The sequence below is a fragment of the Dendrobates tinctorius genome, unplaced genomic scaffold (genome assembly GCF_039654945.1).
Source record: "Dendrobates tinctorius isolate UK_male_01 unplaced genomic scaffold, ASM3965494v1 ptg000103l, whole genome shotgun sequence".
In the NCBI taxonomy this organism is placed as follows: domain Eukaryota; kingdom Metazoa; phylum Chordata; class Amphibia; order Anura; family Dendrobatidae; genus Dendrobates; species Dendrobates tinctorius.
The window spans coordinates 4,326,918-4,351,667 of record NW_027361771.1 but is presented as its reverse complement, the minus strand read 5'-3'; the positions used below and the strand labels follow the sequence as shown (position 1 = coordinate 4,351,667).

Below are 24,750 nucleotides of genomic sequence, written 5' to 3'. Positions count from 1 at the left end.
TTTGTGCAGGTTGGGAATAGTCCCATTGGGGACAGTGCTGAAAATGTGAGAAGTGAAATGTGTCTTTGTTGTAGTCTCTGCAGCAGAGTCGTAGCTGGAAGAAGTTGTCATGTCGGTCTGGGCCAGATGAAAAAGACGTGAAAAGTGAACGACTCCTTCAGAAAGAACGTCAGCGCTAAGTCATTATCTGTAACTCTGCTGTAATCTCTTATATGTTCTGCAGGACTGGTATTTACCACTTGACCATATGGCGGTAATATCAATATTGGTCTTTATATAGAGATTATTTTCAGCAACAGTGTGGTCATATGCTGAGGGTCTCCACCACTATTAGGGTGCGTCACCCAGTTGTAATCAAGGTTTCCTGGTTACGGGCCCCCCCATTGCACCAAAACCCTAGCTACGCCTCTGATAACATGCTGCGGTCTGGAAAGATGTGCCGCATGTCCGTCTCTGCTGGTGATCCGCGGGCGTCAATGCACACATAGTGAAAGTAGGATTTTTTAAAATCCACTATGCTGTAACATCTGTATGCTGCAGGTGGGACGCAGTGGATGTAACCGGTAACTAAAATATGTCTATACAAGCGCACAAAGCATGCAAAACAAACAAGGAGAATTGGAGCTGCTAACACAGATTTTAATACAAATTTTGCAGGCTACAATTTACTTATTAGAAATAGGATTGTTGTGGCATTACAGTGATTGGCTGGCCAAATATTTTAGCAGCCGCATGCACACGAAGGCTACGGTGGGAATGTGTCACAACAGGTGGACGGTGATGAGACAATTGCCAGAATGTCAGGAGGAGGACCAGGTTAGTTAATATTGATAAACAAGTGTTCATGCCGTTATTTTGACAGTAATTGTGGATCGCCCTCGCACCCAGGGCAGCGGGGTACTTGGAGCCGGGCCCGGTGGATTTCAATGGGGGTTGTCACAGTGGCAGTGACCCGGTCCGTGGCCCCGGGCATCCATTGTAAAAGGGGGAATGTTGAGTGATGGAAAAAAGTTTATTAATGAATGTTTCGTGACGCCACCTGTGGTATTCGGCAATGAAGATGTTAAGCCAACGCTGCAGACAGATCCTCTGGGACAGATGGTGTGGTGCAGCAATGATGGTGTAGCCCTCCACAGGTAGGGCTGTAGTCCCAGAGCAGTGTAGATGAGGAGATAGGGGAGAGACGTGAAAGGGGAGAGACGTGAATGGTGCAGAGCTAGGCACAAGGATGTAGCAGTGCTGGGTGTGTTGACGCATGAATAAGTGGAGGACACCAGGGCATGTAGTTCCAAAGCTTTACTCACAGTCTGTTGCAGGTACTGCACACGTGGATTTTCCTCCTGCGGATTTTTCCGCGCAGATTTGAAGAAATCCGCAGGTCAAATGACCTGCATTTTTCCTGTGGATTTCTTCCTGTTTTTGTGCGGTTTTCCACTGCGGTTTTCCCCCTGCGGATTTGGAGAATGGAGCAGGTGGAAAACCACACAAAAGAAGTGACATGCTGCATTTTTTGTACCGCACAAAAACCGCGCGGAAAAAAACGCAGCGTCTGCACAGCGTTTTTTTTATTGATTTACATTGTACTGTAAATAACTTTGCGGATCCGCAGCGTTTCTGCGCAGTAAAATCCGCTGCGGATCCGCAGGAAAAATGCATTGTGTGCACATGTCCTACTACAGGTGCCCGCCTCGGTGCAGTGTCCTCCGGGTCAGGGGCTCAGCCAACTTCCAGGCAAGATGAAGTACTCCTTTCCAACACTCCGCCAACATATGTGCCTTTTCTGAACGTCTCCCTTTTGCGCCTATAGTGAAGTACTCACAGTACTGAGTTACACTGGAGTTCCTCCTGTCAGATGTTCCTATGAACTCTACTTGTACGGCAGACAGCTGTAGCCTGCTTCAGGGACTCCTTGCTACTAAGTCCCGGCTCACTCACGTTGCTGTTGTGCCCCAAAGACTTGTGTGGGAATAAAGTGGTGACAACTTCTATTCCTCTGGTGTCTGCTGCAGGACCATTAGTATCTATTAGTGTTGAGCATTCCGATACTGCAAATATCGGGTATCGGCCGATATTTGCTGTATCGGAGTTCTGATACCGAGTACCGATATTTTTACAATATCGAATACCGGAATCGGAAGTTCCCATAATGCAATGAGCCAGTTGTGTTAGCCATGTTAACTAATGGCATGGCTGTGATTGGCTGCTGAAATTATGTCATCATGATGCGCTGCCTGTGCCGGCCTGCCGGGCGTCTGTGCAGGCCTGCCGGGGGTCCCGCACAGACCCCCGGCAGGCCAGCACATACCCACCGAGAGGACCGTACAGACCCCACCCGCACATACAGACACGCACAGTGTCCGCCCATACACCGCCCACACTCTTCCCCCCCTCCCGAACTGGATGTGCAAGTAAAGTTTATTTTCATTACGATATTTGTGCCCCATTGACTTGTATGTGTTTCCGGTATCGGAATCGGCGATACCCGATACTTTTTGGGTATCGGTCCGATCCAATCCGATCCGATATTTCACGATATCGGATGGTATCGCTCAACACTAGTATCCATACAACCTCGAGGACCGGACCCCGGCCTTGCGCTGTGAATTTGGGAAGGGTTCTCCTCTAACCCTAATCCTTAGTCCTCCTCTCCTCACGTTCCGTACAAATCCTTCTTTCTTTTGGAGAGAGTCAGGCTTTCTATCAATGTTCCTTTCCTGTGCCAGCGGACCCAGGTCACTGAGGTCGGCTGCCGCACTTCCTTCATCCATCCCACTCGGGGACCTTCTCTCCCAGACTGACCTAGTCAGACTGACTGACTGACTATATCCTAAACTCTTCCCGCTCTTTTTATGCTAACTAAACTCCACTCGCCTCCCAGCACGCTTCGTGTTCCAAGCAGGGAGCCACCAAAGGGTGCTTTGCTACACTACTGTGTTGTGTGGGATGCAGGTGTTGGAGCGTGGTCAGGAGTCTCCACCTTACCTGAATGGTGGGGTACCACACCTCAGAAGGAGGTGCAGTACCTCTGTGGCGAATGAACCCTCAAAGGTGCCACAATTGCTTCACCTCACTCTCTCCTGTGTCTGCCAGTCCTCTACAGCAGGGGTCCCCAACCGCCGGTCCGCGGCCCAGCACCGGGCCGCTGCAGTGCCCTTGCCGGTCCGCGGACACAAGGGGAGCCAGGGGCGGTCAGTGGCGTAGCGGGGGCTGGGGCGGCGCGCAGCAGTTCTAGTGGCGGCCAGGGAGCGATCCAAGCAGCTCCGCTGCCTGCAAGAGGGAATAGCAGGAGCGGAGCTGCAAGGACCCGTCCACTGCGTCCAGCTTCCTGCCCGCCGCCCGCGCTTCCTGTCTCAGACTGACACAGAGAGGAGAGCGCGGCTGCTGTGTCAGAGCAAGGAAGGTGGTGTCTGTGTGTATGTATAATGTGTGTGTGTGTGTGTGTAGCCTGGCCCTGGAGGAGATGGGGACATGAGGAGAAGGCCATGAGGGGAGTGATGGAGAGAGGGGAGTGATGGGGTGAAGGCAATGATGGAGAGAGGGGAGTGATGGGGTGAAGGCAATGATGGGGAGAGGGGAGTGATGGGGTGAAGGCAATGATGGGGAGAAGGGAGTGATGGGGTGAAGGCAATGATGGGGAGAGGGGAGTGATGGGGTGAAGGCAATGATGGGGAGAAGGGAGTGATGGGGTGAAGGCAATGATGGGGAGAAGGGAGTGATGGGGTGAAGGCAATGATGGGGAGAGGGGAGTGATGGGGTGAAGGCAATGATGGGGAGAAGGGAGTGATGGGGTGAAGGCCATGATGGGGAGAAGGGAGTGATGGGGTGAAGGCAATGATGGGGAGAGGGGAGTGATGGGGTGAAGGCAATGATGGGGAGAAGGGAGTGATGGGGTGAAGGCAATGATGGGGAGAAGGGAGTGATGGGGTGAAGGCAATGATGGGGAGAAGGGGGTGATGGAGCACTTATTCAAAACCTATGGTGAGTCGAGTCACATTATAAATGTTATTTAATTATAAGTATGCACTGCTACACTACAACCGTGTCCATAGCCCCGCCCCCTTATGACCAAAGCCCCGCCCCTGCCACACCTCCATCCCCGCCCTGCCGGGCCATGGAAGAATGGTCTTGCTTGAAACCGGTTCCTGGTGCAAAAAAGGTTGGGGACCACTGCTCTACAGGATTGTGTAACGTCAAGGAAAGCCAGGTTCCACTGGGGAGGGTAAGTCCTCTCACAACATTTGATTGATTCAGTGTGAATGGCCCCTACCTGAAGATGTATACCCTGAATGACCAAAGTAAAATGCCCCTCACTCAAAAGTACAGAATTTATTGTGATTATTGGAATAGGTCTTGCCAACTCAAGAGAAAATAGACCCTGGGTCTCGACCAAACAGATTAAACCCCATACCACTGTCCAAAAAGGTATAGACAACTTTCATCCACCCAAAAGAAGTTTGGCGGGTAAAACAACTGCGACCTTCGAACGTAGTAAATATGTACGCCAAGGTTGCTAACCTCCACGCAACCTGGGCTTCTTAATTTACGGTCAGCTGTTTGTAGTTATGTATGGATTTGCAGATACCCACAAAATGACCATTCCTCCACACAAAAAAACTCCCCCTTTTGTGTCAAACTGGTGGAAGACCGGAGCAACGAGTTGTGCCCCCCTCCCTCCCCAACTGCATGATTTCCTCAGTGGACTCAAGCCTAGGTTCATAAGACACATGACGGCTATCTACAAGGATATGGCCACCTCCAGAGAAACTGTGGTCTCATACAGAGGAAAGGCATAATTTACCCTTTCAGAAGGCTCCGACAAAACTTACTACGGAGCACAGGGTCACTCCACCTAGTATCCATGGACTACCTACATAACTTGGAGAAATACTTCAACACTGTCTGGTCTCTATGCTAAAGCTGACGTAGTTTAGACTAAGGGCCCCGTCACACACAGCGAGATCACTGATTTTGTGACGCATCAGAGATCTCTCCAGCGATATTGCTGTGTGTGACGGGGATCAGCAACCTGCCCCCCTGCCAGGTATCGCTGATCGTGCAGGATCATCCTGGGCCATTTTTTGATCATTGATCTACCGCTGGCCAGCACACATCTCTGCGTGTGGCAGCGAGAAACCAGCGATCAGCGACACTGGATGCTGGTTTCCAACGTAAACATCGGGTAACTAAGAGCCGCTGGTATCTAGGGTAAACAGCGGGTATCCAAGAGCCGCGCGGCTCTTAGTCACCCGATCTTAGTATAGGGAAGGTGACCTGACGGATGGACGGACTTGTCAGTTATGACAGAAGGGAAACGGCTGAAAAGTGTAGACGAAGTGCAGTACCCTGGATGACCACAAGATGGCAGGGGGAGTGCGAGTTCAGGATTTGACAGCAGCTTAGGGCTTTAGAAACCGTTGGTCAAGGGGGGCGGAGTTACAGGGAACCGGGAAAGTTATAAATTTGACAGGAGGGTACCAGAAAGCTCCAGTCCCTGGGAGGAGCTCAGGAGACGAGAAGTCTGTGACAAATTTTGTGTTGTGAGGAGAGCTAAACCAGGGGACTGAGGAGGAAAGAAGTCAGGGGGCTGGTCCTGACACGAAATACCGCAGTACAGACAAGGTCCCGGGGGAAAGCATACCGAATTTGACGACGACAGCTGACCAGTAAAATTGCTGTTGGTGTACAGGCCTAAGGCGGCCACAGTGACCAAACTGGCAGGAACGTCACTAAGCTGAAAAATGGACGGTGTGTGTATCCACATCTCAAGTTAAAGTACAGTGTGTGTGTACCGAGGCCTGGAAACGGAGGGCCGTAAAAGAATTGTGGTGTATTGCTGGGGCTGTCAGACGGACGGCTGGAAATAAACTTGGACCTGTTGTACCCGAAATCTGCCTCCATCTGGTGTCTGACGTCTTTGCGCAGTATAAAGAGGGACCACCCCCCAGTCTGGCCCTCCACCCCTACATCTGGCGTAGTCGGCAGGATCACCGCCGCTAATACGATACCGTCCATGGCAGGCCTGCGTCTGTGGAACCGAGGAGGACTTGGACTGTTATGTTGTGGAATATCAACACCTGTGGATTACAAATTGCTGACCTGTGGATTACAAATTGGGGACACTGTTGGGGATCTGTGCTGCTGACAGAGGATCCGGGGTGGCACCAGGTTCTGTCCAAAATGGCGGTGGTGCTCCAACGCAGGGGAGAGGCCCATGTTTTTTTTATTTTGTTCCGGACGGCCTGGGGCCCCCTCCAACGTACCCCTGGGGGAAGAGAAGTGTGCCAGGAGGCCGCCGCTACCACATACTAGACCCTGGCAGCTGGGTGGAGAAACCGACAGAGGGAGTGGCTCGGAAGAAAAGGCAGGCTGCGGCTGTTTGGCACCATTTGACTGTTGCCCACCGGACGGGATGCGACGCTGTAGTTGTCGAGGCCTCAGACGCCTGGAGTGGCGATGGTGTCAGGAGATCGAGTCTCGCTGGGAGACCTGCACCTGGGAGTCACGGACAACCATCCCGACCTCTGGCAGAGAAGAGAAGCGAATGCAGGCCCCGTGGGAGCGACCGCCAAAGACCACACTGGAAAGCCTCCCCGCGGAACCCCTGAGCCTGGAGGCTAGCCCCGCCGGACGGCGGGGTGAAGAACGGGGGCTGCGGGAGGAGCCGCGGGATGATGTGCCGGAGGCCGTGGTGCCAGGGAAGGTGAGCGTTCCCCCGGCTTCGCCGACGGCTCCGCAAGCGGCCTCCACCACTCGGCCGCAGCGCGTGACCTCCCGTGTACCTGAGAGCCTGGCCGCGAAGAGCTCTATGGCCTACGCTGAGCTCAGTGATGCCCCCGTTCCCGTCGCCGAGCCACCCCGCCCGGCGACGCCATGCCCGATGTCGCCGGTGCGGAGCCTGCCCGCGGCCGACCCTGCTACGTTCCCCCTGCCAGCAGCAGCCTCGTCCATGAAACCGGCCGCTACTCCGGCCCCATCTGCAACTCCGGGTGCGGCCTGCCCTGCGGTCACTGCCGCGTCATCACCAGAGTCGGCCGCGGCCTACTTGTGGAGCTCTGCGGCTTATTCATCGAAGACTACGGCTGCCCCTACCCGCCACCCGGCCCCAGCGGCTGCTGGGCCGTTGACATCTACGGCCGCCTCTGCCCCGCCTTCAATCCTGGCTATGTCCCGCCCACCGGACTCCGGGGCCTATGCTAGACCCTCTGTTTGGGTCGCGGAAGTCATCAAAAAGAAGAAGGCCAGGGAGCAGGAAGTGTGGAACTTGCTCCATGAGAGGGGAGAGGCTGGTATGTCGGCTACACGATCCTTGGGACGGCTCGTGTATACTAACTTACAAAAAGGGTACGGGTTCATTCGAGACCTCGCTACCGGCCAGAAAGTGTATATTAATGTGACCTCTATACGTCATGGCCGTGCCTTGCAAGAGGGGGGACTTGGTATCTTACTATAAGGAGTATTGTCCCCGAGGCTACTATGCGGTAGCCGTGCTCGCTGAACCCGAGGAACATGAACCCCCGTAGAGAGGACTCTAAGGACACTCCCTGCATCCTGGGAGCTCCACGGCTGTGGGGTCCTTTGCTACCAGCCACCAGAAGATGGTTTGGACTGTCGGGAAACCGCTGCATCGTTACGCAGATCATGGGGACAGTTTGCGTCCTGGTTAAAGGAAAAATTTTTTGTGTGTTGTTTTTATTTCCTCTTACTCCTATATGAGAGTTAAAATGTTTTGACTGACATAGCGGGGATGCAAATACAGGAAAAAAAGGGGAGTGTCAATGTCCAAGGAAGGGGGAGTAAACCTGTTATGTTTTTTTGTGTGTTGGCTAAAAGAAACAGTAAATGGAAAAAAAAAGGGGTACTTGTGCTATTATAAAGTTGGTTTAATGTATAATATGCATAAGAAAATTGCAACAGGTCTGGGTACGGGGGTCTGTGTGACCAAAGTCACTATGAGATAAGAGGGTCTGTGTGACCGGGACGCCGACCATGACTTGTTACTGAGAGAAAGGCAAAGAGATGGAAGATATGGAAACAGACAGCAGTCCAAAATCAGGTCCCTGACACCACGGACACCCCAGAAGAAAGAAGGCGGACGCTGACAATGATCTGGTAGGCGTGAGGCCTCGGTCAGGGCGTACTGGATAGTGGAAGGTGACAGAAGGGGAGAGTAGGGGAAGGTACATGCTGTAGAGAAAATCCGGGTGTACCTGGCCCAATTTGAAAGGAGTTGTCATGTGGCTTGTGCGCTAGCGAGTGGTGGTAGGCTGCTCGGAGCATGGTGCTCCCGGTTTGGTTCGGCCCCCGCAAAAGGTGGGTTTGGCCCAACCACCGGTCCGACAGCAGATAGTAGGGGAAACTTCAGAATGTTGAAGGCAGGGACTCTGATTGTCGAGGACGACAATAGGCAAAGAAAGGACGAGTGTAGGGAAGGTGACCTGACGGATGGACGGACTTGTCAGTTATGACAGAAGGGAAACAGTTGAACAGTGTAGACGAAGTGCAGTACCCTGGATGACCACAAGATGGCAGGGGGATTGAGAGTTCAGGATTTGACAGCAGCTTAGGGCTTTAGAAACCGTTGGTCATAGGGGGCGGAATTACAGGGAACCAGGAAAGTTATAAATTTGACAGGAGGGTTCCAGAAAGTTCCAGTCCCTGGGAGGAGCTCAAGAGATGAGAAGTCTGTGACAAATTATGTGCTGTGAGGCGAGCTAAACCAGGGGACTGAGGAGGAAAGAAGTCAGGGGGGTGGTCCTGACACGAAATACCGCAGTACAGACGAGGTCCCGGGGGAAAGCATACCGAATTTGACGACGACAGCTGACCAGTAAAATTGCTGTTGGTGTACAGGCCTAAGGCGGCCACAGTGACCAAACTGGCAGGAACGTCACCAAGCTGAAAAAGGGATGGTGTGTGTATCCACGTCTCAAGTGAAAGTACGGTGTGTGTGTGTACTGGGGCCTGGAAACGGAGGGCCGTGAAAGAATTGCGGTGTATTGCTGGGGCCGTCAGACGGACGGCTGGAAATAAACTTGGACCTGTTGTACCCGAAATCTGCCTCCATCTGGTGTCTGACGTCTTTGCGCAGTATAAAGAAGGACCACCCCCCAGTCCGGCCCTCCACCCCTACATTTACGTTGGAAACCAGCTTGCTCGCTGGTCCTGATCGCTGGAGGGGCTGTCTATGTGATAGCTCACCAGCGATCAGCCTAACAATGTCCCAGCGATCCCATCCATGTCGGATCATTGGTGGGATCGCTGGGACATCGTTATGTGTAACGGGGCCTTAAGTCAGAGAGACACGGTCAGGGTCGTCAATAGATAAGACCAAGGGTGTGAAAAAATTCCTTGACCATCTGAAGCGACTGGAAATAAGACTGGAGAGATAATGCCCAGGATTGAGGTCACCATGGAGAAGAGAGATAACAATCCCCACCCGTTGCTCCTCAGTACCCGATAAGATACATTACAAAGTTGCTTATTTTGATGTATACTATTGAATTATGAAATAAAATTTAAAAATGACGGTTATTCTTTAAATTGATTACCAGATCACTGAAATTGATGGTTGATGACATCAATCTTAGATCGGTGGTGGTCCGTCCATTGCCACCTCATCCAGTCCGGTGTTTGAAGAGACTGACATTGTGTGAGCATTAGAGCTTCTTCAAGGTGTACATCGGCAGCAGGTTGGTTTCTGTTTGCCTGCAATGTATTTTCCTTAGTGGATGTTCCAGACATAGTATCTGCCTCATTTGTTTCAATGAGATAATGATGCAATATCTTGAATGTCCGCTATAAAAAATACTGCGTAGGCAAGTATAAACCATGGTTGCAAAAACACCACTTATATTTTAAAGCAGCCGAGTGGAGGACATACCTCCAAACGATTGACGAATTGAAAGAGGGACAAAGTATGCGCCAAAGTATGAGTCAACCAATCACACTACCAATTGCTATTTACGCATGGTGCCCCACTAGTAAAGGAGTTTCAAGGAAGAAATGGACTTTACAGTATCTACAAATTCCATCTGCAATAAGCCCAGTACCTCATACAGAAGATAATTTGTCGGCAACCTCAACTGAACCACACATTATAGCATAAACTGAACTGAGCGATTTTGTTAGAGATTTGGATCAGCTCTTAGAGACTCCAAGTTACAGCAGGGGACTCTCATAATAAGCGATGTTAAAGAGAATCTGTCACCCCATTTTTGGCCTATAAGCTGCGGCCACCGACATCAGGGGCTTATCTACAGCATTCTGTAATGCTGTAGATAAGCCCCGATGTAACCTGAAAGATAAGAAAAACGATTAAGATTATACTCACCCGGGCGTCCGGACCGATGGGTGTCGCGCTCTGGTCTGGCACTTCCCATCTTCATACGAAGATGTCCTCCTTACTTCTCCCTCGGCTCCTGTTGAGGGCAGAGTAAAGTACTGCAGTGCGCAGGGAAAGGTCAGAGGTCCGGCGCCTGCGCAATGCAGCAATTTACTCTGCCCACAGCAGAGCAGAGAAAGTACACCTGCGCAGGAGCGCAGCATGAAGTAAGGAGGAGGACTTCATCTCTAGAAGATGGGAGGCGCCAGACCGGACCGTGACACCCACCGCACCCAACCCCGCCCCCCGGCGAGTATAATCTAACTTATTTTTCTTATCTTTCAGGTTACATCAGGGGCTTTTCTACAGCATTACAGAATGCTGTAGACAAGCCCTTGATGGCGGTGCCGGCAGCTGATAGGCCGAAAATGGGGTGACAGATTCCCTTTAAGATTTCTTTGTTCTGCAACCGTAAGGCTCTGGGCCCACGTAGCGTTTTAAAACGCACAGTGAAAACCGGACTCCTTCCCAGAAATCACGCGGTTTTTTCCGCGCGATTTCACCACGATTTTACCGCGATTCTGTTCGCGATTTTGCTGCGATTTTCTCAAGCACTTTCCAAGCGATTTGAAGCATCGCTTGGAAAGTGATTGACAGGTTGGTCACACTCGTCAAACAAACAGTGTTTGACAAGTGTGACCAGGTTTTTACTATTGAGGATGCCAATGCAGCCTCAATAGTAAAAGAAAGAATGTAAAAAATAAAAAAATCGGGGTATATTTACCTTCCGACGTCCTGCGCTGCCATCCCGGGCCTCAGCGTTCCCAGCGATGCCTTGCGAGATCTGTGATGACGTTGGTCTCGCGTTACTATAGCGATCTCGCGAGACCGCTAGAGTCACGCGAGACTACGTCATCACAGGTCTCGCAAGGCATTACTGGGAACGCTGAGGCCCGGGATGGCAGCGCGGGACGTCGGAAGGTAAATATACCCCGATTTTTTATTCTTTTTTTTACAGGGGTATGGTACCCAGGGCCTGGAGGACTTTCTCCTCTCCTCCACACCGTGGGTACCAACCGCACATGAGACGCTTAACTTCCCGCATGGTGGGCATAGCCACATGCAGGAAGTAAGCGATTCTCATGCATTCCACACAAAAGAATGATCATGCTGCGATTTTTTCCGTGATGCGATTCCGCCACGGAAAAAAGCGCAGCATTAGCACAGCATGTGCGGAATGCCATAGGAATGCATGGGGGGGAGTTCTGTACACGATTTTTAAACATTTTCGCAGCATTTTCGAGCTGAAAATCGCGGCAAAAACGCTTAAAAATCGCATCGTGGGCACACAGCCTGACAAAGATTTTGTCCAATACTTCTTCATGGAAAGCGATCTTGTAACATGCAGCAACATCAAGAGTTTAAAGGAAGCTCTAAAGTCATAATCCAGATGAATGAAGGCTCTTCATCGATTCATCCAAAAAAAGCCATCTTGCTGCATAATTACAATGCACTACCTGACAATCTTACCTAAGAAATGGCTCATTTCATAACTGAACCTGACAACTTTTGGAAATATGTAGAACAGAGTTATTGCATTACTGCTGCATTTTTTTTATGCATTTTCCCCCTTATTTTTTGAGGTTTTGGTGAAGCCGCTTTTCTAATGTGTTTTTTATATTTATAGAAAAGCTTTGATTCTGCACTTTTTACATGCGTTTTTCAGACTCCACATAGAAGCTTCTAACAGCATCCTTAGACAGGGGCGTAATTTTCATAAAATCACATACACTTTGCTTGGACACTTAAAACGCAGAATTTCTGTGCACAAAAATCAGCAGAAAATATGCAGCATTTACACTACATGTGAACACAGCCAAAATTTCCAAACAAAGTGGACGTAATTTCATGAAATCTCTGCTCTGTGCGTCTAAAGACACCACTGAACTATGCGGTTTGAGTGTTTTTTTTCCCTCTATAGTTTATATGTTGAGATTGAAATAAATGCTAGGAAAAAAACGCCCTTGCATTTTTAAACACAGAATCAAAGCTTTTGTGTATAATTAAAGGGAACCGGTCACCTCGCTTTTCAGCTATGAGCTGCGGCCACTGCCTTTCAGGACTTTTCTACAGCATTCTATAATGCTGTAGCTAAGCCCCGGATCTAACCTGAAAGATAAGAAAAACAAGTTTTATTATACTCACCCAGGGACGGTCCAGTCCGATGGGCATCACAGGTCAGGGTCTGGCGCCTCCCATCTTCATGCAATGTCGTCATCTTCCTTGCTTCCTGTCTTCATGCGATCAGAGCCGGTTTTAGGCAAACTGGGGCCCTAGGCAAAGTTTAAAATGGGGCCCCAGGTGCTAACATATTGCACATCACACAGAAGCATTTCGGTTGTAGTTACATGCGCTGAGTTCAGGCCGCTAAATGAGTGTGATCAACAATATTGAAGCCGTTCAACACTTGTTTCCCGGCCTCTTTCCACCGTCTGAGAAAGAATTATGGGGACAGAACAATCACTAATGGATCACTAACAGATCACCATACAGTATCATGTTATCAGCAGCACATCTACAATTTATACCCCATAGTCCTCCATATAGTATAATACACTCCTCATAGCCCTCTATATATTAAAATACACTGCTCAATCCTCCACATAGTATAATACACTCATCATAGTGCTCTATATAGTATAATGCACCGCCATAGTCATCCATGTAGTACAATTCACTTCCCATAGTGTAATGCACTCTATAGTTCTTCATATAATGTATTCCCATAGTCCTCGATACAGTATAATGCAGCCACCCCACAGAGTATAATGCAGCCTCGCCATACAATATAATGTAACCCCTCATAGAATATAATGCAACCCCCCCTTAGAGCATAATGCAGTTACCCCACAGAGTATAATGCAGCCACTCCACAGAATATAATATAACCCACCATAGAATATAATGCAGCCCCCCTCATAGTATAATACAGCCGCTCCATAGAGTATATTGCAGCCCCCCATAGAATATAATGCAGCCCCTTATATAGTTTAATGTAGCCCCTCCTTAGAATACAATCTAGCCCTCCTCATATAGTATAATGCAGCCCCCATAGAATATAATGGAGCCCCCCCCACAGAATATAATGCAGCCCCCCTTAGAATACAATGTAGTCTCCTCATAGTATAATATAGCCCCCTCAGAGTATGATGCAATCACCCCCCATAGAATATAATAAATATAATACAGCCACCCCATAGAATATAATGTAGCCTCAAATAGAATATAATACAGCCCACCTCCCCATAGAATATAATGCAGCCCCCCATACTATATAACAGCCTCCCCCATAGAATATAATGCAAAATGTACCCCCCATGGTATATAACACAGCCGTATAGTATACAGCCCAGCCCCACATGGTATATACAGCCCAGCCCCACATGGTATATACAGCCCAGCCCCGCACGGTATATAAAGCCCAGCCCCGCACGGTATATACAGCCCAGCCCCGCACGGTATATACAGCCCAGCCACACATGGTATATATAGCCCAGCCGCACATAGCATACCCCCCCTTCGAGAGGGGCCCCACAGTCCAGCACACACGATATATTTAAAAAAAAAAAAAAAAAAAAACACTCAACACCTTCTCCTCGTGCCCATGCTGCTCCCTGCTGTCTCCTGTCTCCTCTCCTGCTCTGCCTGGCACACAGTGAGAGCGCGATGATGTCATCGCGCACCCGCTGTGTCAGAAGCAGAGTGGGGAATGATGGGAGAGGGAGCGTCAGCTGACGTGCTCTCCTCCATCATTGCTGTGATGGCGGCCGGGGGAGTCGGCGCCTGGGGCAGACGGGCCCCCCTGCCTCACAGGTGCCCCATAGCGGCGGCATGATGTGCCGCTAGCTGGGGGCCCCTGGGGGAGCAGGGGCCCTAGGCAGCTGCCTGGTCTGCCTGCCCCTAACGCCGGCCCTGCATGCGATGTCATCATCCTGCTTGCTTTGAGTTGTGGCTTCCGCATAGGGTACTTATCTGCCCTGTTGAGGGCAGAGCCAAGTACTGCAGTGCGCAGGCGCCGGGAAAGGTCAGAGAGGCTCAGAGCCTGCGCACTGCAGTGTAAGAGTACGAGCAGGAATGCGGGATCCAGTGACGGGACGCAGGCAGAGCAAGGGTTAACAATTTGTTTACAGGGAAATGCACTCCTCGCAGGGAGTGAGGGATTGTAGGGTGATAAGGGAATGGGGCAGAACTGGGAGAGTGGCAGGGTAGGTCAGGGACGAACGAAAGTTCAGTAATAAAGAGGTGAAACTTATCAGTCTGTAGTTTTCTTGGGTGCAGCTCCTCGGGGTTGCAACGGTGGCACCGACAACAGCGGCATGTGACGTCTCGGTGAGGTCTGTGGGAGGCAGGAAGATTTCCCATGCTCACACATATCTTGCACGATACTGAGTCTAGTGTGGGGAACCACCGGAACAGGACTTCGCTCCGTGGTGTGCACAAGTCCTTAGTAGCGAGGCTCTGTCCTAGCAATATATCTCTTTCGCTCTGCGTCACACTCACAGTGCAGTTTCTGCCTTCGCTAGGGTCATCTCCTAGCATGGAGGATAGCGGGGAGCTGACAGTTGGTCGTCCACAAAAGGTGGACCTGTATGCAGGGGTCTGTCAAGTATGCGGTCACTCTTGGGCAGAGCTTGTGCGGTACTCACTATCACGCCGGGTACAGTACTAGGCTTAGCTCTGCTGACAGGGCGCTGCACGGCTCCACTCTGCTGGCATGGCTTCACTCTGCAGGTGACGAGAGCTCCTTCTATACAGCCCGTCGCCACATCGGTACTGTCTGGTGGGGAAGCAGAGGACGCTGCTCACCGCTCTGTGCGCTGCTCCCCGCCAGCGGCAGATTGCTCCACTTCGAACGCTTTTTCCTTTTATCCCTCTGCTGCTACATGCCCTTTTCTTGCTCTCCCCACCCTTCTCCATCCCCAGGAATGTCCTCCTTGCTCAGGCTTCCCCCAGACAGCAGGAGAAGGTCCGCCCCACTCAGGCTTCCCCCCGGGAGCAAAGGATGCAGCCTTTCTAGTTCCGGACCCTGCATGCAGGCACCCGCAGTCCGGTCTATCTCCTTACAGCAGTACTTGCTCTGCACTCAACCGGGCAGATCAGTACGCCTGCACAGGAGCCACGACAGGAAGCAAGGAAGATGATGACATTGCATGAAGATGGGAGGCGCCAGACCCTGACCTGTGATGCCCATCGGACCCGGACCGCCCCTGGGTGAGTATAATAAAACTTGCTTTTCTTATCTTTCAGGTTAGAGCGGGGGCTTATCTACAGCAATCTAGAATGCTGTAGATAAGCCCCGAAAGGCAGTGGCCACAGCTTATAGCTGAAAAACCAGGTAACAGGTTCCCTTTAAAATAAAGTGTTAAGACTGCTGCTTCACATTGGCACTAAAAATACATCAAATATGGTGGAAACCACATAAAAGAAATGCAGCAAACACATAATAGTCAGAGAAGATTGTTATTGCGTTGTGTGGTGAATACAAATGGAATCACAGTCTCGAAAAAATATTTAACAAGAGACAAACTCAAAAGGGGTTCACAGTTTCACTTATAACTCTGCTAAAATTAAAAAGTTATTACAAAGATTACAAACACTTAATTACCAAAATTATACATTGCATCATACCTAAAATAAATGATCACCTCTGGGAGGTGCCTAACCCTACACTGGCTGATGTCTCCCTACCTATTCTAGGTCATCACGAGAAGAAAATTAATTATCTAAACTCAAGCCAAGAAGATCAAGATTATACACCTCTCTTCTTTCTCGCATCCCTAACACTATAGGGCCCCATAGGGGTAACAGGGCGAGCCGTCGTGGAGCGGGGGGGGGCCCAATTGCGCAGGTCCTAGGGCTCCAACCTCCACTGTTAGGTAGGGAGACATCAGCCAGTGGTGATCATTTCTTTTAGGTATGATGCAATGTATAATTTTGGTAATTAAGTGTTTGCAATCTGTGTGGTGAATACACCTGCAGAAATAAAAGCATTAGAAAGAACGCAGCATTTACATTACGTGTGAATACAGCCTCAACGTTACATTTATTATTTTCGCTCTATTAAACCCATAAAAAAAGTATCAATTACAACATTTTTTACACCATTTAACAATCCCCATAAATAATCTTATCACTATGTTGCGATGATCATTACGATTACAAGAACACCAAATATGTCCATGGTATTTGCTGATTTGTGATGTTTATTTAAAAAAAAAAAAAAAAAAAAAAAAAAAAAAGTGCAGTAAAAATGAAATTGTGTTTTTCATTGTTTTTTAGTAATTTTATAGGAAGAAAAAAATAATTTAATCTCCCTCTAGAATATGGAGACATAGAAATACACTGCTGGGTACATTGTATTAGTATAATCTGCCTGCAATACCAGATTAAGTATACAAAATACTCCCAGAGCCTGTGACTCAATAGATTTAGCTCCTGCCTGTAGTGTTAAAAGTTCTGGGTATGAGGACCGGGGGATTCATAAATAAGAAAAATACATTTTTGTAATTTCTTTATTATTATTTTTAATAATTTTATGGGAATAAAAAAAATCTGACTTTCTTTACCTTTGGTGTACAGGGAACATAGAAATACACTAATATTTTATTAATCTCTATGTACATGTATAATCTGCTACTGGATTCACTGCCTGTCATACGGTTCAAGATTACCAAATTCTCCTATCTGCGTCATTATGGGCTGTGTCTCAGAGCTCCTGCCTGTGAAATTAGAAACTCAAGTTCCGGGGAGACCTGATCACAAGAAAAGAAGTGACCATTATAATTTAATTTATACAAGTGCAGAGAGATGGATCCCTGCCCTCTGAGGGGAGGCACACAGAGCAATGATGACGCCAGAGAGGAGACTTTGAGAAGTCGAAACGAAGCCCCAACGTGACGGCGGGACCAAGTCCTCAAATCGGGACAGTCCCTCTGACTCCGGGACAGTTGGTTGCTATGCTCGAGAGGATGCAATGCCCATCAATCTAATGTTGATAGATTATCTTAAGAAGGCTGGATAGCCCATCTAAATTCTATATAACATCAACTTTATATTCTGTTTGAATATCAAATATTAATGTCCATGTAAGAAACTAGAAGTGTCCTTTATTTTTTAAATAGAAAAAAAGAGCTTTTGCTTCTGGCTAATCTTCCCAAAAATATTTTGTGAATATAAATCTGAGTCCTAAACAGTGAGTACCCCACATCTAATTGGGTATTTGAAAATTGAGTTTTCTAAACCAGGCAACTTCTTTGTGGCTCCATTAGTGCTAAAGACAACTGGGTCCTGGCAGTTATATTGCCTGCGGCATAGAAACACCTAATGTGACACACGCATGAAATGATTGTTTTTGATCTTGCATATATTGACACACGAGTCTTGTTTACGGGGAGCGCAACAAGTTATTAAAGTACTGCCGTAATGAGGTGTGTAATATATTTAACTTAAAAACAGTGATTCCTATTAGCAATGCCCTTGTTTTGTTGCGGAATGTCTTTTTTCTAGAGCAGCTAATGGGAAAAATAGAGAGTGGACATATTAGACTTAAAGAGGACATTTAAATGGAAATTTTAATTTGAACTGAGCACCTCCTCTCATTGACGCTGTTCCACTGATTCTGGAAAGATTTTCTTCTATGCCACTCTGTTCCAAAGTAATGTTCCATAAAGGTGCAAATTTTCCATTTAACCAACTGGGTGTACAGAACATCTCTGTTGGCATTTGCCATTTCTCCTCAGATTCTGACCAGTCAAAACAAGAAGTTCTGAGGTATATACCCAGTTGGTTAAAGGAAAAATGTGCAACTTTATCAGAAGAAAAAGAAAACAACTGTCCCAAAGTCAGAGGAGCAGCTGCAAGTGGAGGAGGTACTCAGTTTAGATTAAATATTCAGTGAAAGGCCCACATTAAAACAAGGGGAGTAGCTATAATGAGTAGAAACGTAGCAGTTTCGCCTGCACCCGGTTTATTTGTGTCTGGATCTCTCGGGAAGTACAACTATCATTTATTTAAAATATATCCAAAATATTGGGCCTAAACAGATGGCACTTCCAATAATATAAGACATCAAACAAGACTCAGGAAGTACTTAGCCATAAAATAGAAAGCCATTAGAGTATAGTAACACAACATTAAAAATACATAAAAGGAGATATATGTCCAATTTGCTTACACAAGGTACATATGTAAATAAAGATATACAAGTGTATACAAAGTACCAAAACCTGCATTAAAGAAGCATATAGGAATACATATGCATTACATACGTATATAGGAACAGTATCCAAACAAGTGTATATAAAAGACACCAGTATATGCCTATTAATACTTCCACAAAATAAGCCCACAAGAAATTGCAACTAGTGAGTATAGTAATCCCAGAATTATCTGAGAAATAGAGCTTGCGAAATATTTTGTATAACCACAACAATTAAATGAGCCAGTGCCAGTTATAAATAAATATGTACAAAAAGTGGCAAATATGTACACATATGTACACAGAGCAAATACAAAATGTAAGGGTCCGCAATAGCAAAAAAGATTGTAACCAAAAGATGGCTATATAGTTACCATATAACACACCGTAGTGTAGTCAAATAGGAGACCCATGCTAGTCAGGTCACCACTAATACCATAGAAATTGCAGAGAAAAAATTGCAGAATGAAAAAAACGCATACAACCTTGTGAAGCCAGGCTCCACGACGCGCGTTTCACGTTAGCTTCATCTTGGGGGGGTTTTAGTATGTGTGGTTAGATGATAAATGTGCCCTTATATAGCCATATGTTGGCAGATAATTACCTGAAAGTGATGTGAAGTTCCAGGCATGTGACGTCACTCTAGAGCGCGTCCGCTCGCAGCTCTGCCACTCCCACATCCGACACGTCAGAACAAGGGAGGAAGCAGCAATGCGCCGTGCAGGACGCGTCTCCACAGCAACCCACCCCATCACGAGACGTTGCTGGCTGCTTCGCCGCGCCCCCGTCCGGCGTGTCAGGACAGAAGAGCCGCAGAAGTAAGCCGTGCGAACATGTCTATACCATGCTTACAATATAGGTCTCTTATAGAACTATTAATTGGTAATAATAAAAAGAGTCTGGATTCACTGGTCTCGGAAATTGAGCAAACAAGGATTAAATTACTTGAGAAGATGTCAGGATCAGAAGTTGAATTGTTTAATAAAGAAATGGACACCCAACTTAATATTTGGGAAAAGGAGGTTAAGGATACAAAGGCAAGAAAGTTCCAAAGAGATCTTAATGATTTCAAAAGTGGTATGATCTACAGGTGGCAATCAATCACGAAAGAAGGCCAAAATGCTACAAGGTTTTCCTCAGTATCCTCAATCTCATCTAGGGAAGATGACAATACGTTGGGTAATAGAATTTACAATCTCAGGAAGAATATCAACAGACGGAGAAATGATTACTATAGGAAGAGGGATAAGAGAATGGATACCCCTATATCATCTAGGTTACAGGTAATTAATCTGTCTGACATTGTTTTGACAAAGGTTCTTGAGGTTCTTAGTCTTGGGCTCTCATTTTCACCTACTGCTCCATTCGACTCTTTCAGCGGTAAAAGATCTACACTTATTTGCACGCAAGCTCATACTAAAAAACTACATTGAAAAAATAAAAATGGAGACGAATGGAGTAATGAGGAACTTGAAGCCATTTCTATCTTGGAGGAGATCAATGAGGAATGAGAAAAACCATCTAATTGGGGTAAGTTCATGCCCCCGGTCCCTAAGAGATTTCCTCCTCTTAACTTATATTCTAATGTGGAATTATTTGTTAAGCTTGTATCAGAGGAATTTGAGAAAATTCCAAAGCACATTGCTTATGGCAACCTTACCTATGTCCAAAGAAAAGCACTAAATGAATTGAGTAACCTCAAGGAGGTAGTAATAAAGCCGGCGGACAAAGGGGGGAACGTGGTAATTTGGCCCACGTTGCTTTACGAAAAAGAAGCAATGAGACAGCTGAGAGATAGTGTATGCTACCAAAGAATGACATATAATCCTACCTTAAAATTTCAGAAGGAGATTTAGGTTATATTGGAAAAAGCCTTTGAGGAAGGAATCATCACAAAGGAGTTGAGAGACAACCTGATACCAGAATACCCTAAGGTGGCATGCATATATTTCATACCCAAAGTACACAAGAATCGTACAGCTCCACCAAGGCGACCTATAGTATCGGGTAAGGGAAGCCTTTGTGAGACAATTTCTAAATACCTAGACAATTATTTGAAACCCTTGGTTTGTGATCTTCCGTCTTATGTACGGGATACGAGTGATGTCCTTTAAAAGATAGACGGTATCCCCATGGATGTGGACATGTGGTTGGTGAGTTTCAATATTTAGTCACTGTACACGTCCATTCAACATCATGATGGCGTGCAAGCAGTCAAAATGTATATAATGATGTCAGATTTTGATATTGAATTTATTAACTTTTTGGTATTGTTACTTGAGCATGTTTTGGAACACAATTATTTTGTGTTCAAAGAAACTTTCCATTTACAAAAGCAGGGTACGGCTATGGGGGTGGCGTTTGCCCCCTCATATGCCAACCTGTTTTTAGGCATGTGGGAACGCAAAATCTTTCTCACTAATCCCATAGCCTACATTGAGAAGGTCCTGTTCTGGGTCCGCTATATTGATGACATTCTTATGATATGGCAGGGGACGGAGCAGGACCTTCTCAGTTTTCTCAGCATACTCAATGACAATTCTCTGAACATCAAACTCACCTGCAATTATAGTCAAACAAGTATAGATTTCTTGGACATCAAAATATCTAAAGAGGAAAATGGCTTTTTACAAACTAATGTCCATTGTAAAGATACTGCGGTGAACTCAGTGCTGCATGCAACATCATCGCATCCTAAACCTCTGATAGAGAGTATTCCATCTGGTCAGTTCCTGAGGGCCAGAAGAATTTGTTCTAATGAGGAGGCCTTTCAGGAACAGATTGGTGATCTTTCCCAAAGATTTTTGGCGAGAGGCTATTCCAAACGTAGTATAAGAAGGGGAAGGGAGAGAGCTTGTCAGGCTAATAGTATGGATATCCTAGTACCTAAGAAGAAAAAAAATCTGATGTTCAACAAGTGAGATTCATAGCCACTTACAATGACAGATGGAGGGAAGTTAGAGAGGCATTTGAGAAGTATTGGCCGTTACTTTTGACGGATGGGACGTTGGAGATATACATCTCAAAACAACCGACTATTACATACAGGAGATCGGGGAATCTCAGAGACCATCTGGTGCATAGCTACCATGGTGGCTCTAAACCAGAGAAAGCATTTGGTTCTGTGGGCCAAAAATGGGGTTTTTACCCATGTCAACAGTGTATTGCATGCCCGAATATGGTACGGGCAACCACATTTGGTTCGAGTGATGGTACCAACATTTACCATCACTCAGCATATTACCTGCAATACAGTGGGAGTGGTCTATTATGCCACGTGTCCATGCATGAAGATTTATGTAGGGATGACTTCTAGACCTCTAAAAACCTGAATTAGGGAGCACTATAGAGATATCAAGAATGCACGTGACATGGAAGATATTGTCACTCTCAAACCAATACCCAAACACTAAGATTTTTCACAAATGTAACCCTACACTGCTGAAAGTGATGGGTATTGACAAGGTCTTTATTGATCAAAGAGGTGGTAACATGAAAAAAAGACTAGCCCAGTTGGAGGCCCATTGGATATATAGGATAGGTTCAGTACAACCAAGAGGTTTAAATGAGGTTCTGAGTTTTGCCCCCTTCCTTTAAAGTGGTTTTAGCTTAGTAGCTGTTTTTTAGAATTTCAACACATTTTTTATATATTTCAGAATATTCTGTATGGGTCATATGGAGGAATATGACGACTATTTGGAGAATTCACAGAATACTGCTTGGCTATCAAGTTTTATTACATGGGATGGAGGAAGAATTTTGAGAGGACTTACATCAGTGTGCAGTTATAAAAATATGGCAACATTGGTGGACTTCCGGTGAACTATGTCCCGGAAGTATTTCGCTGCCATTTCTGTGTTCCGGCACATAGTGCACCGATGCATGCGCACTAATGCTTTTCGACTTTGTCTGCAGTTGGACAAAGCATACTGCGCGTGCGCAATTGGAGATTGCAATGTGCTCGCGCGTAATATGGACGACAACAACTATGGAAATTACCTGAAATATTGCATACAGCAGCCAAGTAGTGGTGGAGGGAAGGAGCCAAAACACCGCCCATCGGACCTGATACAACTCATTTACATACAGCTTCAAATTGAGGTGACAGATTCTCTTTCACGAATGACAGACTGGTACAGGAGAGAGGACCCTGCCCATGAGAACTTATCTACAGGGAACAGCAGAGGAAACCATAGGTGAGCATAGAAGCTTCACATATGCCAGTGGTGTACCGCTAAAAGCGGCAGACCACGAAGCCGCCATGGGGTCCATGAGTCTTGGGGGCCCTATGCCAGCGTGAGCAGCTAGTCCTCCCTCTGTTTGACTTCAACTCTATAGAGTCATTCTCCCTGTGCATCTGACTTCTCAGCACAGCGTCATTACATCGTGACTCCTGTGCCGAACAGTACAGACTACACGCTGCAGAGACCAGAGCAGCGAGGGAACAAGGAGAGAAGTATTTTTTAATCCATGAGTACATTGTGAGGGCCATCATCCTATACGGAAGACTATTTGTGGGACCATTATACTATGTGGAGCACTATTTGTGAGGCCATCGTACCATGCAGAGGGCTATTTGTGGGACCATCATACTATGCGGAGGGCCATTTGTGGGACCATCATACTATGTGGAGGGCCATTTGTGGGGCCATCATACTATGTGGAAGACTATTTGTGATGTCATCAAACTATGTGGAAGACTATTTCTGGGGGCCATCATACTAAATAGAGGGCCATTTGTGGGGCCATCATACTATTTGAAGTGCTATGTGGGGGCCATCATACTATTTGGAGTGCTATGTGGGGACCGTCAAACTATTTGGAGCACTATATGGGAGCCATCATGCTATTTGGAGGAATATTGGGCCATCATACTATTTGAAGTGCTGTGTGGAGGCCAATTATACTGTTTGAAGGGCTATGTGGTGGCCATTATAGTGTTTGGGGGGCTGTGCAGAGACCAATTTTACTGTGTCCAGGATTGTATCGGAGCCATTATACTGTCTGGTGGGCTGTATTGGGGCCATTATAATGTGTGCAGGCCATTATTCAGTGTGGATGGTTGTGTGGAGGCCACTATACTGTATGGAGGGCTCTGTAAGGGCCATCATACTGTGTGGTGGAGGCCATCATACTGTTGTTGAGGTATCATACTTTGTGGGTGGTACTCTAGAGTCATCATAATGTGCATTTGGAGGGTACTGTGGAGGAATATATTGCAGTGGTATCTTACAGTATTTGGAGGACACATTTGTTTGCCTCATACTTTATGGGGGCCATGAAAGGGGTATCTTAGTGTGTGGGAACACTAAAGGGCTTCAATAGGGGCAAAATGACTTTGAAAGACCTGAAAATCTGTGGGCTATGCTCTACTGTAAGCCGCCGAATATTATTTTTTATTTTTTTTGGGGGGGGGAGGAGGGAGGTGCATTTAGGATTTCTTCTATTGGGCCCCATGATTTCTGTCATGACTCTGTTGCCGGGTGTCCCGGGACCAGAAGCTCCTTTCCTGTCCCTAAGACTAGGTGGCGCCCTAGCTCACCCTGTTCCCTGGATTACTTCTGATGGTGATAACGGGGGCCAAGTACCTTGCCTTAAGCTCTTGAATCCACCCTCAGTCTGCACCCTTCCCTCACCCAGGGAAGAGGGGAGTAGTAGTATACCGTAGTACACCAACCAGACTAACAAGGTAATATCAACAAGGATAACGAAAAATACCAAACATCCAAATATAGTCACACATATAACAGAGGAATGCACCGAGGAGTGCATTGTAACCAAAGTAGGAGAAAAAAGGAAATTATCACACACTCAAAACTTAGCAACAGTCACAGCTAAACCCTCCAACCGCCTTCACCTATAATATCCAACAACAACCACCAGCCATGGAGCATAACCTAGTTCTGACAATGAGTGCTAGCCAGGGCCAAGATTATACAGGAGATGGGAGTGGCTAACAGCACACAGCTGAGAGCCTAAATGCTCCAGAAGCTCTCAACAGAGCACATTTACACCTGCACTGCCAAAAGAAGTTTACACTGTTTAATAAGAAGGTGAAGTGATTCTAAGCAGTGCAGGAGTAGGAGAGACCAGACACTGCGGTCTTCTGGCTCTGTGACATAAACCCGTGACAGTACCCCCCCCTTCTACGAAGAACTTCCGGAACTTCAGA

General features: G+C 47.2%; 1 protein-coding gene across 1 annotated transcript in view; it reads right to left on the bottom strand.

Moving 5' to 3' along the window:
• RAB37 (RAB37, member RAS oncogene family) overlaps window positions 1-24,750 on the bottom strand; it is a 243,963-nt gene that overhangs the window by 1,276 nt on the left and 217,937 nt on the right. The window lies entirely within an intron of this gene.